Source organism: Amia ocellicauda, unplaced genomic scaffold (assembly GCF_036373705.1).
Source record: "Amia ocellicauda isolate fAmiCal2 unplaced genomic scaffold, fAmiCal2.hap1 HAP1_SCAFFOLD_175, whole genome shotgun sequence".
NCBI lineage: Eukaryota > Metazoa > Chordata > Actinopteri > Amiiformes > Amiidae > Amia > Amia ocellicauda.
Window position 1 is genome coordinate 87,098 of NW_027102738.1, and position 16,267 is coordinate 103,364.

Consider the following 16,267-nt stretch of genomic DNA (forward strand, 5'->3'; position numbering starts at 1 on the left):
CAAAAAAATAAAAATAGAGGGAAAAATACCAGTGCAGCAAAGGGTGTTGAAAGTAGACGGGTACGTGTACAATTCTTCAATTATATCTTCTCCAGACAGAAAGAGAGTATTAAGAGCTACGATAAAGTTACCCAGGAGACGTAAAAGCTTGCAGCACTAGGTATTTCCAGGAGGTCTCACTTCCATGTACTGACCAGGTCCTGCCCCGTTTAGCTTCCGAGATCTGACGAGATCGGGCGCATTCAGGACGGTGTGGCCACAAGCCGAAAGGCCTGGCTGCATGATGTCTCTTAAAGGTTGGCGGGTATTGACGGAACTTCCAGCAAAAAAAAAAAAGAAAAAAAGAAAAAAGAAAAATGGATGGAAAAATATCAGTGCAGCAAAGGGTGTTGACAGTAGCTGGATACGTGTACAATACTTCAATTATATCTCCTCCAGACAGAGAGAGAGTATTAAGAGCTACGATGAAGTTACCCAGGAGACGTAAAAAGCTTGCAGCACCTGGTATTTCTAGGAGGTCTCCCATCCAAGTACTGACCAGGCCCTGCCCCGTTTAGCTTCCGGATCTGACGAGATCGGGCGCATTCAGGACGGTGTGGCCACAAGCCGAAAGGCCTGGCTGCATGATGTCTCTTAAAGGTTGGCGGGTATTGACGGAACTTCCAGCAAAAAAAAAAAAAAAAAAATAGAAAAATGGAGGGAAAAATATCAGTGCAGGAAAGGGTGTTGAAAGTAGCCGGGTACGTGTACAATTCTTCAATAATATCTCCTGCAGACTGAAAGAGAGTATTAAGAGCTACGATAAAGTTACCCAGGAGACGTAAAAAGCTTGCAGCACCTGGTATTTCCAGGAGGTCACCCATCCAAGTACTGACCAGGCCCTGCCCCGTTAGCTTCCGAGATCTGACGAGATCGGGCGCGTTCAGGACGGTGTGGCCGCAAGCTAAGAAGCCTGGCTGCATGATGTCTCTTAAAGGCTGGCGGGTATTGACGGAACTTCCAGCAAAAAATAAAAAATAAATAAATAGAAAAATGGAGGGAAAAATATCAGTGCAGGACAGGGTGTTGAAAGTAGCCGGGTACATGTACAATTCTACAATTATATCTCCTCCAGACTGAATGAGAGTATTAAGAGCTACGATGAAGTTACCCAGGAGATGTAAAAAGCTTTCAGCACCTGGTATTTCCAAGAGGTCACCCATCCAATTACTGACCAGGCCCTGCCCAGTTTTTCTTCCGAGATCTGACGAGATCTTGCGTCTTCAGGACGGTGTGGCCTCAAGCCAAGAGGCCTGGCTGCATGATGTCTCTTAAAGGCTGGAGGGTATTGATGGAACTTCCAGCAAAAAACAAAAGAAAAAAGAAAAATGGAGGGACAAATATCAGTGCAGCAAAGCGTGTTGAAGGTAGCCGGGTACGTGTACAATTCTTCAATTATATCTCCTCCAGACAGATAGAGAGTATTAAGAGCTACGATAAAGTTACCCAGGAGACGTAAAAGCTTGCAGCACCAGGTATTTCCAGGAGGTCTCACATTCATGTACTGACCAGGTCCTGCCCCGTTTAGCTTCCGAGATCTGACGAGATCAGGCGTGTTCAGGATGGTGTGGCCGCAAGCCGAGATGCCTGGCTGCATGATGTCTCTTAAAGGCTGGCGGGTATTGACGGAACTGCCAGCAAAACAAAAAAAGAAAAATAGAGGGAAAAATACCAGTGCAGCAAAGGGTGTTGAAAGTAGACGGGTACGTGTACAATTCTTCAATTATATCTTCTCCAGACAGAAAGAGAGTATTAAGAGCTACGATAAAGTTACCCAGGAGACGTAAAAGCTTGCAGCACTAGGTATTTCCAGGAGGTCTCACTTCCATGTACTGACCAGGTCCTGCCCCGTTTAGCTTCCAAGATCTGACGAGATCGGCCGCGTTCAGGATAGTGTGGCCGCAAGCCAAGATGCCTGGCTGCATGATGTCTCTTAAAGGCTGGCGGGTATTGACGGAACTGCCAGCAAAAAAAAAAAGAAAAATAGAGGTAAATATACCAGTGAAGCAAAGGGTGTTGACAGTAGCTGGGTACGTGTACAATACTTCAATTAAATCTCCTCCAGACAGATAGAGAGTATTAAGAGCTACGATAAAGTTACCCAGGAGACGTAAAAGCTTGCAGCACAAGGTATTTCCAGGAGGTCTCACATTCATGTACTGACCAGGTCCTGCCCCGTTTAGCTTCCGAGATCTGACGAGATCGGGCGCGTTCAGGATGGTGTGGCCGCAAGCCGAGATGCCTGGCTGCATGATGTCTCTTAAAGGCTGGCGGGTTTTGACGGAACTGCCAGCAAAACAAAAAAATAAAAATAGAGGGAAAAATACCAGTGCAGCAAAGGGTGTTGAAAGTAGACGGGTACGTGTACAATTCTTCAATTATATCTTCTCCAGACAGAAAGAGAGTATTAAGAGCTACGATAAAGTTACCCAGGAGACGTAAAAGCTTGCAGCACTAGGTATTTCCAGGAGGTCTCACTTCCATGTACTGACCAGGTCCTGCCCCGTTTAGCTTCCGAGATCTGACGAGATCGGGCGCATTCAGGACGGTGTGGCCACAAGCCGAAAGGCCTGGCTGCATGATGTCTCTTAAAGGTTGGCGGGTATTGACGGAACTTCCAGCAAAAAAAAAAAAGAAAAAAAGAAAAAAGAAAAATGGATGGAAAAATATCAGTGCAGCAAAGGGTGTTGACAGTAGCTGGATACGTGTACAATACTTCAATTATATCTCCTCCAGACAGAGAGAGAGTATTAAGAGCTACGATGAAGTTACCCAGGAGACGTAAAAAGCTTGCAGCACCTGGTATTTCTAGGAGGTCTCCCATCCAAGTACTGACCAGGTCCTGCCCCGTTTAGCTTCCGAGATCTGACGAGATCGGGCGCATTCAGGACGGTGTGGCCGCAAGCCAAGAAGCCTGGCTGCATGATGTCTCTTAAAGGTTGGCGGGTATTGACGGAACTTCCAGCAAAAAAAAAAAAAAAAAAGAAAAATGGATGGAAAAATATCAGTGCAGCAAAGGGTGTTGACAGTAGCTGGGTACGTGTACAATACTTCAATTATATCTCCTCCAGACAGATAGAGAGTATTAAGAGCTACGATAAAGTTACCCAGAAGACGTAAAAGCTTGCAGCACCAGGTATTTCCAGGAGGTCTCACACTCATTTACTGACCAGGTCCTGCCCCGTTTAGCTTCCGAGATCTGACGAGATCGGGCGCGTTCAGGATGGTGTGGCCGCAAGCCGAGATGCATGGCTGCATGATGTCTCTTAAAGGCTGGCGAGTATTGACGGAATTTCCAGCAAAAAAAAAAAAAAAAAAAATAGAAAAATGGAGGGAAAAATATCAGTGCAGGAAAGGGTGTTGAAAGTAGCTGGATACGTGTACAATACTTCAATTATATCTCCTCCAGACAGAGAGAGAGTATTAAGAGCTACGATGAAGTTACCCAGGAGACGTAAAAAGCTTGCAGCACCTGGTATTTCAAGGAGGTCTCCCATCCAAGTACTGACCAGGCCCTGCCCCGTTAAGCTTCCGAGATCTGACGAGATCGGGCGCATTCAGGACGGTGTGGCCACAAGCCGACAGGCCTGGCTGCATGATGTCTCTTAAAGGTTGGCGGGTATTGACGGAACTTCCAGCAAAAAAAAAAAAGAAAAAAAGAAAAAGAAAAATGGATGGAAAAATATCAGTGCAGCAAAGGGTGTTGACAGTAGCTGGATACGTGTACAATACTTCAATTATATCTCCTCCAGACAGAGAGAGAGTATTAAGAGCTACGATGAAGTTACCCAGGAGACGTAAAAAGCTTGCAGCACCTGGTATTTCTAGGAGGTCTCCCATCCAAGTACTGACCAGGTCCTGCCCCGTTTAGCTTCCGAGATCTGACGAGATCGGGCGCATTCAGGACGGTGTGGCCGCAAGCCGAGAGGCCTGGCTGCATGATGTCTCTTAAAGGTTGGCGGGTATTGACGGAACTTCCAGCAAAAAAAAAAAAAAAAAAGAAAAATGGATGGAAAAATATCAGTGCAGCAAATGGTGTTGACAGTAGCTGGGTACGTGTACAATACTTCAATTATATCTCCTCCAGACAGATAGAGAGTATTAAGAGCTACGATAAAGTTACCCAGGAGACGTAAAAGCTTGCAGCACCTGGTATTTGCAGGAGGTCTCACATTCAAGTACTGACCAGGTCCTGCCCCGTTTAGCTTCCGAGATCTGACGAGATCGGGCGCGCTCAGGACGGTGTGGCCGCAAGTCAAGAGGCCTGGCTGCATGATGTCTCTTAAAGGCTGGCGGGTATTGACGGAACTTCCAGCAAAAAAAAAAAAAAAAAAAATGGAAAATGGAGGGAAAAATATCAGTGCAGCAAAGGCTGTTGAAAATAGCCGGGTACGTGTACAATACTTCAATTATATCTCCTCCAGACAGATAGAGAGTATTAAGAGCTACGATGAAGTTTCCCAGGAGATGTAAAAAGCTTGCAGCACCAGGTATTTCCAGGAGGTCTCCCATCCAAGTACTGACCAGGCCCTGCCCCGTTTAGCTTCCGAGATCTGACGAGATCGGGCGTGTTCAGGACGGTGTGGCCGCAAGCCAAGAGGCCTGGCTGCATGATGTCTCTTAAAGGCTGGCGGGTATTGACGGAACTGCCAGCAAAAAAAAAAAAGAAAAATAGAGGGAAAAATACCAGTGCAGCAAAGGGTGTTAAAAGTAGCCGGGTACGTGTACAATTCTTCAATTATATCTCCTCCAGACAGAAAGAGAGTATTAAGAGCTACGATGAAGTTACCCAGGAGACGTAAAAAGCTTGCAGCACCTGGCATTTCCAGGAGGTCACCCATCCAAGTACTGACCAGGCCCTGCCCCGTTTAAATTCCAAGATCTGATGAGATCGGGGGCGTTCAGGACGGTGTGGCTGCAAGCCAAGAGGCCTGGCTGCATGATGTCTCTTAAAGCCTGGCGGGTATCGACGGAACTGCCAGCAAAAAAAAAAAAGAAAAATAGAGGGAAAAATATCAGTGCAGCAATGGGTGTTGAAAGTAGCCGGGTACGTGTACAATTCTTCAATTATATATTCTCCAGACAGAAAGAGAGTATTAAGAGCTACGATGAAGTTCCCCAGGAGACGTAAAAAGCTGGCAGCACCTGGTATTTCCAGAAGATCTCCCATCCAAGTACTGACCAGGTCCTGCCCCGTTTAGTTTCCGAGATCTTCCGTGATCGGGCGCGTTCAGGACTGTGTGTACGCAAGCCAAGAGGCCTGGCTGCATGATGTCTCTTAATGGCTGGCGGGTATTGACGGAACATCCAGCAAATAAAAAACAAGAGAAATGGTGGTAAAAATATCAGTGCAGCAAAGGGTGTTGAAAGTAGCCAGGTACGTGTACAATTCTTCAATTATATCTCCTCCAGACTGAAAGAGAGTATTAAGAGCAACGATGAAGTTACCCAGGAGACGTAAAAAGCTTGCAGCACCTGGTATTTCCAGGAGGACACCCATCCAAGTACTGACAAGGCCCTGCCCCGTTTGGCTTCCGAGATCTGACGAGATCGGGCGCGTTCAGGACGGTGTGGCCGCAAGCCAAGATGCCTGGCTGCATGATGTCTCTTAAAGGCAGGCGGGTATTGACGGAACAGCCAGCAAAAAAAAAAAAAGTGAAATGGAGGGAAAAATATCAGTGCAGTAATGGGTTTTGAAAGTAGCCGGGTACGTGTACAATTCTTCAATTATATCTCCTCCGGACAGAAAGAGAGTATTAAGAGCTACGATGAAGTTACCCAGGAGACGTAAAAAGCTTGCAGCACCTGGCATTTTCAGGAGGTCACCCATCCAAGTACTGACCAGGCCCTGCCCCGTTTAAATTCCAAGATCTGATGAGATCGGGGGCGTTCAGGACGGTGTGGCTGCAAGCCAAGAGGCCTGGCTGCATGATGTCTCTTAATAGTTGGCGGGTTTTGACGGAACATCCAGCAAAAAAAAAAAAGAGAAATGGAGGGAGAAATACCAGTGCAGCAAAGGGTGTTGAAAGTAGCCGGGTACGTGTACAATTCTTCAATTATATCTCCTGCAGACAGAAAGAGAGTATTAAGAGCTACGATGAAGTTACCCAGGAGACGTAAAAAGCTTGCAGCACCTGGTATTTCTAGGAGGTCAGCCATCCAAGTACTGACCAGGCCCTGCCCCGTTTAGCTTCCGAGATCTTACGAGATCGGGCGCATTCAGGACGGTGTGGCCACAAGCCGAGAGGCCTGGCTGCATGATGTCTCTTAAAGGTTGGCGGGTATTGACGGAACTTCCAGCAAAAAAAAAAATGAAAAATGGAGGGAAAAATATCAGTGCAGCAAAGGCTGTTGAAAGTAGCCGGGTACGTGTACAATACTTCAATTATATCTCCTCCAGACAGATAGAGAGTATTAAGAGCTACGATGAAGTTTCACAGGAGACGTAAAAAGCTTGCAGCACCAGGTATTTCCAGGAGGTCTCCAATCTAAGTACTGACCAGGCCCTGGCCCGTTTAGCTTCAGAGATCTGACGATATCGTGCGCGTTCAGGACGGTGTGGCCGAAAGCCAAGAGGCCCGGCTGCATGATGTCTCTTTAGGCTGGTGGGTATTGACGGAACTTCCAGCAAAAAAAAAAAAAAAAAAAGAAAAATGGAGGGAAAAATATCAGTGCAGCAAAGGCTGTTGAAAGTAGCCGGGTACGTGTACAATTCTTCAATAATATCTCCTCCAGACTGAAAGAGAGTATTAAGAGCTACGATGAAGTTACCCAGGAGACGTAAAAAGCTTGCAGCACCTGGTATTTCCAGGAAGTCACCCAACCAAATACTGACCAGGTCCTTCCCCGTTTAGCTTCCGAGATCTGACGAGATCGGGCGCGTTCAGGATGGTGTGGCCGCAAGCCAAGATGCCTGGCTGCATGATGTCTCTTAAAGGATGGCGGGTATTGACGGAATTTCCAGCAAAAAAAAAAAAAAAAAAAATAGAAAAATGGAGGGAAAAATATCAGTGCAGCAAAGGGTGTTGAAAGTAGCCGGGTACGTGTACAATTCTTCACTTATATCTCCTCCAGACAGAAAGAGAAAATTAAGAGCTACGATAAAGTTACCCAGGAGACGTAAAAGCTTGCAGCACCAGGTATTTCCAGGAGGTCTCCCATCCAAGTACTGACCAGGTCCTGCCCCGTTCAGCTTCCGAGATCTGACAAGATCGGGCGCGTTCAGGATGGTGTGGCCGCAAGCCAAGATGGCTGGCTGCATGATGTCTCTTAAAGGCTGGCGGGTATTGACGGAACTGCCAGCAAAAAAAAAAAAGAAAAATAGAGGGAAATATACCAGTGCAGGAAAGGGTGTTGAAAGTAGCCGGGTACGTGTACAATTCTTCAATTATATCTCCTCCAGACAGAAAGAGAGTATTAAGAGCTACGATGAAGTTACCCAGGAGACGTAAAAAGCTTGCAGCACCTGGCATTTCCAGGAGGTCACCCATCCAAGTACTGACCAGGCCCTGCCCCGTTTAAATTCCAAGATCTGATGAGATCGGGGGCGTTCAGGACGGTGTGGCTGCAAGCCAAGAGGCCGGGCTGCATGATGTCTCTTAATGGTTGGCGGGTTTTGACGGAACATCCAGCAAAAAAAAAAAGAGAAATGGAGGGAGAAATACCAGTGCAGCAATGGGTGTTGAAAGTAGCCGGGTACGTGTACAATTCTTCAATTATGTCTCCTCCAGACAGAAAGAGAGTATTAAGAGCTACGATGAAGTTACCCAGGAGACGTAAAAAGCTGGCAGCACCTGGTATTTCCTGGAGGTCTCACATTTAAGTACTGACCAGGTCCTGCCCCGTTTAGCTTCCGAGATCTGACAAGATCGGGCACGTTCAGGACGGTGTGGCCGCAAGAGGAGATGTCTGGCTGCATGATGTCTCTTAAAGGCTGGCGGGTATTGACGGAACTGCCAGCAAAAAAAAAAAAGAAAAATAGAGGGAAATATACCAGTGCAGCAAAGGGTGTTGAAAGTAGCCTAGTACGTGTACAATTCTTCAATTATATCTCCTGGAGACAGAAAGAGAGTATTAAGAGCTACGATGAAGTTACCCAGGAGACGTAAAAGGCTTGCAGCACCTGGTATTTCTAGGAGGTCTCCCATCCAAGTACTGACCAGGCCTTGCCCCGTTTAGCTTCCGAGATCTGACGAGATCGGGCGCATTCAGGACGGTGTGGCCGCAAGCCGAGAGGCCTGGCTGCATGATGTCTCTTAAAGGTTGGCGGGTATTGACGGAACTTCCAGCAAAAAAAAAAAAAAAAAAGAAAAATGGATGGAAAAATATCAGTGCAGCAAAGGGTGTTGACAGTAGCTGGGTACGTGTACAATACTTCAATTATATCTCCTCCAGACAGATAGAGAGTATTAAGAGCTACGATAAAGTTACCCAGGAGACGTAAAAGCTTGCAGCACCAGGTATTTCCAGGAGGTTTCACATTCATGTACCGACCAGGTCCTGCCCAGTTTAGCTTCCAAGATCTGACGAGATCGGGCGAGTTCAGGATGGTGTGGCCGCAAGCCGAGATGCCTGGCTGCATGATGTCTCTTATAGGCTGGCGGGTATTGACGGAATTTCCAGCAAAAAAAAAAAAAAAAAAATGGAAAAATGGAGGGAAAAATATCAGTGCAGGAAAGGGTGTTGAAAGTAGCCGGGTACGTGTACAATTCTTCAATTATATCTCCTGGAGACAGAAAGAGAGTATTAAGAGCTACGATGAAGTTACCCAGGAGACGTAAAAAGCTTGCAGCACCTGGTATTTCTAGGAGGTCTCCCATCCAAGTACTGACCAGGCCCTGCCCCGTTTAGCTTCCGAGATCTGACGAGATCGGGCGCATTCAGGACGGTGTGGCCACAAGCCGAAAGGCCTGGCTGCATGATGTCTCTTAAAGTTTGGCGGGTATTGACAGAACTTCAAGCAAAAAAAAAAAAAAAAAAGAAATGGATGGAAAAATATCAGTACAGCAAAGGGTGTTGACAGTAGCTGGGTACGTGTACAATACTTCAATTATATCTCCTCCAGACAGATAGAGAGTATTAAGAGCTACGATAAAGTTACCCAGGAGACGTAAAAGCTTGCAGCACGAGGTATTTCCAGGAGGTCTCACATTCATGTACTGACCAGGTCCTGCCCCGTTTAGCTTCCGAGATCTGACGAGATCGGGCGCGTTCAGGATGGTGTGGCCGCAAGCCGAGAGGCCTGGCTGCATGATGTCTCTTAAAGGCTGGCGGGTATTGACGGAACTGGCAGCAAAAAAAAAAAAGAAAAATAGAGGGAAAAATACCAGTGCAGCAAAGGGTGTTGAAAGTAGCCGGGTACGTGTACAATCCTTCAATTATATCTTCTCCAGACAGAAAGAGAGTATAAAGAGCTACGATGAAGTTCCCCAGGAGACGTAAAAAGCTGGCAGCACCTGGTATTTCCTGGAGGTCTCACATTTAAGTACTGACCAGGTCCTGCCCCGTTTAGCTTCCGAGATCTGACAAGATCGGGCACGTTCAGGACGGTGTGGCCGCAAGAGGAGATGTCTGGCTGCATGATGTCTCTTAAAGGCTGGCGGGTATTGACGGAATTTCCAGCAAGAAAAAAAAAAAAAAAAAAGAAAAAAGGAGGGAAAAATATCAGTGCAGGAAAGGGTGTTGAAAGTAGCCGGGTACGTGTACACTTCTTCAATTATATCTCCTGGAGACAGAAAGAGAGTATTAAGAGCTACGATGAAGTTACCCAGGAGATGTAAAAAGCTTGCAGCACCTGGTATTTCTAGGAGGTCTCCCATCCAAGTACTGACCAGGCCCTGCCCCGTTTAACTTCCGAAATCTGACGAGATTGGGCGCATTCAGGACGGTGTGGCCACAAGCCAAGAGGCCTGGCTGCATGATGTCTCTTAAAGGCTGGCGGGTATTGACGGAACTTCCAGCAAAAAAAAACAAAAAAAAAAGGAAAATGGAGGGAAAAATATCAGTGCAGGAAAGGGTGTTGAAAGTAGCCGGGTACGTGTACAATACTTCAATTATATCTCCTCCAGACAGAAAGAGAGTATTAAGAGCTACGATGAACTCACCTAAAGGATTATTAGGAACACCATACTAATACTGTGTTTGACCCCCTTTCGCCTTCAGAACTGCTTTAATTCTACGTGGCATTGCTTCAACAAGGTGCTGTAAGCATTCTTTAGAAATGTTGGCCCATATTGATAGGATAGCATCTTGCAGTTGATGGAGATTTGTGGGATGCACATCCAGGGCACGAAGCTCCCGTTCCACCACATCCCAAAGATGCTCTATTGGGTTGAGATCTGGTGACTGTGGGGGCCAGTTTAGTACAGTGAACTCATTGTCATGTTCAAGAAACCAATTTGAAATGATTCGACCTTTGTGACATGGTGCATTATCCTGCTGGAAGTAGCCATCAGAGGATGGGTACATGGTGGTCAAAAAGGGATGGACATGGTCAGAAACAATGCTCAGGTAGGCCGTAGCATTTAAACGATGCCCAATTGGCACTAAGGGGCCTAAAGTGTGCCAAGAAGACATCCCCCACACCATTACACCACCACCACCAGCCTGCACAGTGGTAACAAGACATGATGGATCCATGTTCTCATTCTGTTTACGCCAAATTCTGACTCTACCATCTGAATGTCTCACCTCTTTTTCCTATTTGTAGTGGAGATGAGTGGTACCCGGTGGGGTCTTCTGCTGTTGTAGCCCATCCGCCTCAAGGTTGTACGTGTTGTGGCTTCACAAATGCTTTGCTGCATACCTCGTTTGTAACGAGTGGTTATTTCAGTCAAAGTTGCTCTTCTATCAGCTTGAATCAGTCGGCCCATTCTCCTCTGACCTCTAGCATCAACAAGGCATTTTCGCCCACAGGACTGCCGCATACTGGATGTTTTTCCCTTTTCACACCATTCTTTGTAAACCCTAGAAATGGTTGTGCGTGAAAATCCCAGTAACTGAGCAGATTGTGAAATACTCAGACCGGCCCGTCTGGCACCAACAACCATGCCACGCTCAAAATTGCTTAAATCACCTTTCATTCCCATTCAGACATTCAGTTTGGAGTTCAGGAGATTGTCTTGACCAGGACCACACCCCTAAATGCATTGAAGCAACTGCCATGTGATTGGTTGATTAGATAATTGCATTAATGAGAAATTGAACAGGTGTTCCTAATAATCCTTTAGGTGAGTGTATATGTATGTATGTGTATGTATGTCCAATTGCTTTGACAATACAAATGAAATGAATTGAGAGAGAGAGAGAGAGAGAGAGAGAGAGAGAGAGAGAGAATATGAGCTCCTAAAAAACATTTGTTTTTATACATAAGCGGATTTAATTTGTCATTTACAAATGAATATATAGCACTATAAACATACACAGAAGACATGGAATAGAAATTCAGAAGAAAAAGTATTCAAAAAATAATAATTTTAAGAGAAACACAAAAAGAAGAAAGCAGAGAGACAGTTCAGGAAGAAAAGTCAGAAAAGAAAAGCTGAAGACAAGAATTGGAGGTAAGAGACAAATAATTAAACAAAAAAATATGTATTAATAAAATAAATAAGCATTCTCAGTAGTTGACTCAGCCAATGAAAATGCAGAGCTCCGATTTGAATAGAGTGACAGTAGGAGAGAGCCCAACTGCCACTGAGACTGATAGAAATCTATCGAACAGCAGTCTGACTGCAGAGCTGCCTTTTGAAATCCGATACCCTGAAGACATTCGCTCTGCACAGGCTAAGAAGGACTACAAACAAGCTGTGATGAGAGCATCTCCTGAGACCCTCATCCTAGACTACACCGGTAAAGGAGAAAACAGGGTCAAGAACAATCTACTGTTCTACACCGCCTTTCACAAAACCCTGTGCCAGACATACCCCAATAACAACAAGAGGGGCATTAGCAGAGGCAGGCAGATCTCAGTGCTGGTAGAGAAAGACACAGACAGTGTGATGCTCACTTTTAATGTATACCACAACGGGACCATCATGGTGCAGGGCAGCGAGAGCAGCCTGGACCAATTAGCTCTCGGCTTCCACACCTCAAAGCAGCAGACTGAGGTAGAGAAACAAGAGCCAGAGCCGGCCACCCTGCAGTCTGCCCCCAGCCACACGGAGCCAGACAGTGCCCCATCTCCCACAGACTGCCCCCCTGTCTCCCCAAAACTCTCCAGCAACATTAAAACACTAAAGGAATGCCTATCAGTGCTGGAGCTGGAGTTTGCGGAGTTCAGGGAGCAGACCTTGAGCACCCTGGCCCAGACCTCCTTGTGCGATCAGCTCCGGGATGAGATGCACAGACTAAAGATGCAGCACAAGGCTGAGATCCATGAGCTGAGAGCAGCAGTGAGAGACCTGGAGGAGCAGAGCCAAACCCTGAGGACGGAGCTGCGCAGAGCGAGGGAGGAGCTGACCAGGACACCCCAGCACAGCCAGCTAAGGAGCCTGCAGAGCCAGCTGGAGGAGCTAAGAGAGGAGCTACACATCACTGGAGCACAGAGACTGCACTGCACTGACCCCACAACACCTCCAACCCCTGACGCACCCACTGATCCACCCACACTCCCCACCACTCCTGACACACCCACTATCACCAGACCTGCCACTAATACACAACCCCCTGAAACGCCACTCCCCCAAAACACACCCGCTGCCCCCACCACTCCCGACGCAAACCCGGAGTGGCAGGTCAACGCAGAGGTGGTCATTCTGAGCGAATCCAATGGGAAGTTCCTGGTTGAGAGGCGCCTCTTCCCTGGGCGAAAAGTGAAAAAGCTTTGGTGCTCCACAGCACAGAGAGCCCTGGAGCTGCTCTCCAAGAGGAGGCTTTACCAAGTCAAACACATCCTCATCCACACCGGCACTAACGACCTGAGTGCCCGCAGGGGCGATGTGGCCTCAGCCCTGAGACAGGTAGCAACGAAAGCCACAGAGGAATTCCCAACTGCCAAAATTTCCATCTCCACACTGCTGCCCCGCACAGACGTGCCCCTGCACATCATCCAGGCCATCAACGCAGAAGTGTCCCGAAGATGTGCCCTCCTCCCCAACGTCCACCTGGCACACCACTGAGACATCCAGCCACATCACCTGTATGACCACGTCCACCTCAACAAGACGGGTGTGAGGATCATCTCAAAGGTCCTCAAGGACACAACCCTGGGCCGAAACCCCACACACCCCCACCTCGAGACCAGGAGCAAACCCCCCAGCCCCCGGCCACATCCCCAGCCACCGGCTCCACCCCAGCCCCAGCCCCTGAGACCCCGCGGCCCCATTCCCCACCCCCCCATCCCCAGAGGGCCCGTCCAGCACAGCAGAGCGGACAGCCGGGGACCAGCACAGCCACACAGCCACGCAGCAGCGGCTTCCAGAGCCTGGAGGCCCGATGCTGCCCAGCTGGCCCAGATAAGGCAACTCCTCAGTGTCATCTGTACCACACTGCTGAGTTAACTGAGCCTCAACACACATATATATGGTTGTGGAGATGGAGAGTAAGAAAAAATGTGATTTAATTATTCTGATATTTTGATGCAAAGATAAAATCTTTGTGTGATTATTATGTATATCCATATATAATTATTAATAGTAATATAATATCAGTTGTAGACCACAAATTAAACTTTCTTATGTAGAAGAGACAAGTATAATAAAATATATTAACATGTCCTTTAAAATAAGCAGTTGGAATATGCAGGGTTTACGCTCCTCAACTTTTGGAATGAAGAGCACAGGCCCTGAACTGATCAACACTGTAAATAGTTCAGATGTTTTCATTCTTGTAGAGACTTGGTGCTGTGCAGATATGTCTATACACTGGATGGATACAATGGATACAGGGAGCTGATTGTGCCCTCCTATAAAAAACCCAAAGTCAGGTGTGGCAGGGCCTCGTGGGGGATTATCGTGTGGTACAGGGAGGAGCTCCGAGCAGCCCTATGCCCAGTACAGAGAGGAGACACACACCTGTGGATGAAAATCAGAAAAGACACCCTACAAAATAACACAGATATATACCTATGTGCAATTTATATGCCACCCGCAGACTCCCCCTACTATAATGAGGAAGGCTTTCATGAGCTTCAAAACGAAATCTGCCACTTCCAGACCCTGGGCTCTGTACTGCTGTGTGGCGATCTCAATGCCAGGACTGGCAGAGAGATGGACTACATCAATACAGAGGGGAACACACACCTGTTCGGAGACTCCCCGCTGTGCCACACACACACCTCCACACTGACACAGCCACGACAGCGTGGTAAACAAGAGCAGGAAGCAGGTAGTGCGCCTATGTAAAAGCCTGGGTCTATATATCATCAATGGCAGGACCAGGGGGTACTCTCTGGGGAGATTCACATACTGCTCGGCTCTGGGCAGCAGTGTGGTGGACTACGCCATAACTGACCTGGACCCACAAGCCAACAATGCGTTTATAGTCAGACAACAATCTCCACTATCAGACCACAGCCAAATAACACTTTACCTAAAAAGATCAGCGCAGCCACAAGTCAGAGCCAAACTTCCCACAAAACTGGTCTCCCTGCCACCCAGTTAGAGATGGTCAGAGCCCAGCACAGAGAACTACACAAGAGCCCTGAATAGTGATGAGATTGAAAACATGTTAGACAGATATCAATCCTCACACTATCAAATAAACCAAAACGGAATAAACTCAGCCACCAAAACACTGAATGAAATATTTGAGAGACTGGCTTTAAAATCAAACATTAAAACAATTAAAAACCAAAATATGAAATCGTCTAAAAGAAAAAAAGAACAGTGGTGTGACCAGGAGTGTGAAACTTCTAGGAAACACCTGAGACATCTCTCCAACACTAAACACAGAGAGCCCGACAACCAGGAGGCTCGCCTCAGCTACTGCCAGGCCCTGCGGCACTACAAGCAACTCCTCAGTAAGAAAAAAGACCACTATATGGGCAGAATAAATACCCCAAAAACAAAAAATGAAATACCAATTCAAAATGGAGAAATCTGGAAAACACACTTTGAAAAACTTTACCAAAATGTTGAAAACAATCCAAAGCCAGAACAGGTTAAAATATTAAAAAACCTAAATAAATTGGAAGAAATCATTAAGAATAACCAAAATCCCTTAGATAACCCATTTACAATACAGGAACTAAAACATCAACTCAAAATCCTCAAACCCAGGAAAGCCAGCGGCCCCGACAGCATCAGCCCTGAGATGCTGAAGCACAGCAGCCCGCAGCTGCAGGAGGCTCTGCTCAAACTCTTTAACCTGGTGCTGAGAGCCGGGTGTTTCCCTGAGGTCGGGAATCAAGGATTGATCACCCCGATTTTTAAAAGTGGAGACAAATTAGACCCCAATAACTACTGGGGCAGCTGTGTGAGCAGTAACCTGGGGAAGGTGTTCTGCAGTATCATCAACGCCCAGATACTGGCCTTCCTTACCAAGCACAGTGTCCTGAATAAGAGTCAGATTGGCTTCCTACCAAAACACCGCACAACCGATCATATTTACACTCTACACACCCTCATAAATAAATATACCCAAAACAATAAAGGAAAAATATTTGCCTGTTTTGTAGACTTTAGAAAGGCATTTGACTCAATCTGGCACAAGGGATTATTTTATAAACTTCTACAGAGTGGTGTAGGGGGTAAAGTTTATGACATCATTAAATCAATGTATTCTGAAAACAAATGCGGAGTTCAAATTGGCAACTCAAGAACAGAGTTCTTCACTCAGGGGCGGGGAGTGAGACAGGGCTGCAGTCTGAGTCCAACACTGTTCAACATCTACATCATCGAGTTGGCCACAGTGTTGGAGCAGTCTGACGCCCGCAGCCTAACTCTCCATGACACAGAGATCAAGTTCCTGCTCTACGCAGACGACCTGGTGCTGCTGTCGCCCACAGAGCAGGGGCTTCAGCAGAACCTGGCGCTGCTAGAGCAGTACTGTCAGAAATGGGCCCTGGCAGTCAATCTGGACAAGACCAGAGTTATGGTTTTCCAGAAAAAAGCCCCATCTCAGGGAAACAGGTACCGCTTCACTCTGGGCAGCACTGGATTAGAGCACTGCACCAGATACAACTACCTTGGCCTGACCATCAGTGCGTCAGGGAGCTTCAGCCTGGCTATAAACGCATTAAAAGACAAGGCACGCCGGGCATTTTATGCCATAAAGACACAATTTGGGAAAA

The 16,267-nt window shown here is 46.9% G+C and overlaps 7 non-coding genes and 22 pseudogenes across 7 annotated transcripts; all 29 read right to left on the reverse strand.

The window, feature by feature from the left end:
* Nucleotides 1-145: 145 nt before the first annotated feature.
* Nucleotides 146-264, reverse strand: LOC136724055 (uncharacterized; annotated as a pseudogene).
* Nucleotides 265-489: 225 nt separating this feature from the next.
* LOC136724024 (uncharacterized) lies at nucleotides 490-607 on the reverse strand (annotated as a pseudogene).
* Nucleotides 608-826: 219 nt separating this feature from the next.
* LOC136724118 (5S ribosomal RNA) lies at nucleotides 827-944 on the reverse strand. The gene has a single exon (XR_010806940.1). It is a non-coding gene; the product is annotated as a 5S ribosomal RNA (ribosomal RNA).
* Nucleotides 945-1,165: 221 nt separating this feature from the next.
* On the reverse strand, nucleotides 1,166-1,284 carry LOC136724096 (uncharacterized; annotated as a pseudogene).
* Nucleotides 1,285-1,499: 215 nt separating this feature from the next.
* On the reverse strand, nucleotides 1,500-1,618 carry LOC136724033 (uncharacterized; annotated as a pseudogene).
* A 209-nt stretch (nucleotides 1,619-1,827) lies between these two features.
* Nucleotides 1,828-1,946, reverse strand: LOC136724101 (uncharacterized; annotated as a pseudogene).
* A 208-nt stretch (nucleotides 1,947-2,154) lies between these two features.
* Nucleotides 2,155-2,273, reverse strand: LOC136724044 (uncharacterized; annotated as a pseudogene).
* A 209-nt stretch (nucleotides 2,274-2,482) lies between these two features.
* On the reverse strand, nucleotides 2,483-2,601 carry LOC136724056 (uncharacterized; annotated as a pseudogene).
* Nucleotides 2,602-2,826: 225 nt separating this feature from the next.
* On the reverse strand, nucleotides 2,827-2,945 carry LOC136724083 (5S ribosomal RNA). Its single transcript, XR_010806930.1, has one exon. It is a non-coding gene; the product is annotated as a 5S ribosomal RNA (ribosomal RNA).
* Nucleotides 2,946-3,160: 215 nt separating this feature from the next.
* On the reverse strand, nucleotides 3,161-3,279 carry LOC136724030 (uncharacterized; annotated as a pseudogene).
* Nucleotides 3,280-3,499: 220 nt separating this feature from the next.
* On the reverse strand, nucleotides 3,500-3,618 carry LOC136724130 (uncharacterized; annotated as a pseudogene).
* A 224-nt stretch (nucleotides 3,619-3,842) lies between these two features.
* LOC136724095 (5S ribosomal RNA) lies at nucleotides 3,843-3,961 on the reverse strand. Its single transcript, XR_010806931.1, has one exon. It is a non-coding gene; the product is annotated as a 5S ribosomal RNA (ribosomal RNA).
* Nucleotides 3,962-4,176: 215 nt separating this feature from the next.
* On the reverse strand, nucleotides 4,177-4,295 carry LOC136724039 (uncharacterized; annotated as a pseudogene).
* Nucleotides 4,296-4,514: 219 nt separating this feature from the next.
* On the reverse strand, nucleotides 4,515-4,633 carry LOC136724016 (5S ribosomal RNA). Its single transcript, XR_010806924.1, has one exon. It is a non-coding gene; the product is annotated as a 5S ribosomal RNA (ribosomal RNA).
* Nucleotides 4,634-4,843: 210 nt separating this feature from the next.
* Nucleotides 4,844-4,962, reverse strand: LOC136724126 (uncharacterized; annotated as a pseudogene).
* A 540-nt stretch (nucleotides 4,963-5,502) lies between these two features.
* Nucleotides 5,503-5,621, reverse strand: LOC136724131 (uncharacterized; annotated as a pseudogene).
* A 211-nt stretch (nucleotides 5,622-5,832) lies between these two features.
* On the reverse strand, nucleotides 5,833-5,951 carry LOC136724133 (uncharacterized; annotated as a pseudogene).
* Nucleotides 5,952-6,161: 210 nt separating this feature from the next.
* Nucleotides 6,162-6,280, reverse strand: LOC136724124 (uncharacterized; annotated as a pseudogene).
* A 210-nt stretch (nucleotides 6,281-6,490) lies between these two features.
* Nucleotides 6,491-6,609, reverse strand: LOC136724108 (uncharacterized; annotated as a pseudogene).
* Nucleotides 6,610-6,825: 216 nt separating this feature from the next.
* Nucleotides 6,826-6,944, reverse strand: LOC136724110 (5S ribosomal RNA). The gene has a single exon (XR_010806933.1). It is a non-coding gene; the product is annotated as a 5S ribosomal RNA (ribosomal RNA).
* Nucleotides 6,945-7,163: 219 nt separating this feature from the next.
* Nucleotides 7,164-7,282, reverse strand: LOC136724143 (uncharacterized; annotated as a pseudogene).
* Nucleotides 7,283-7,492: 210 nt separating this feature from the next.
* On the reverse strand, nucleotides 7,493-7,611 carry LOC136724128 (uncharacterized; annotated as a pseudogene).
* A 209-nt stretch (nucleotides 7,612-7,820) lies between these two features.
* LOC136724075 (uncharacterized) lies at nucleotides 7,821-7,939 on the reverse strand (annotated as a pseudogene).
* A 210-nt stretch (nucleotides 7,940-8,149) lies between these two features.
* Nucleotides 8,150-8,268, reverse strand: LOC136724121 (5S ribosomal RNA). Its single transcript, XR_010806943.1, has one exon. It is a non-coding gene; the product is annotated as a 5S ribosomal RNA (ribosomal RNA).
* A 215-nt stretch (nucleotides 8,269-8,483) lies between these two features.
* On the reverse strand, nucleotides 8,484-8,602 carry LOC136724079 (uncharacterized; annotated as a pseudogene).
* A 219-nt stretch (nucleotides 8,603-8,821) lies between these two features.
* LOC136724058 (5S ribosomal RNA) lies at nucleotides 8,822-8,940 on the reverse strand. Its single transcript, XR_010806928.1, has one exon. It is a non-coding gene; the product is annotated as a 5S ribosomal RNA (ribosomal RNA).
* A 213-nt stretch (nucleotides 8,941-9,153) lies between these two features.
* Nucleotides 9,154-9,272, reverse strand: LOC136724045 (uncharacterized; annotated as a pseudogene).
* Nucleotides 9,273-9,482: 210 nt separating this feature from the next.
* On the reverse strand, nucleotides 9,483-9,601 carry LOC136724076 (uncharacterized; annotated as a pseudogene).
* Nucleotides 9,602-9,820: 219 nt separating this feature from the next.
* On the reverse strand, nucleotides 9,821-9,939 carry LOC136724146 (uncharacterized; annotated as a pseudogene).
* Between the last annotated feature and the right edge of the window lie 6,328 nt (nucleotides 9,940-16,267).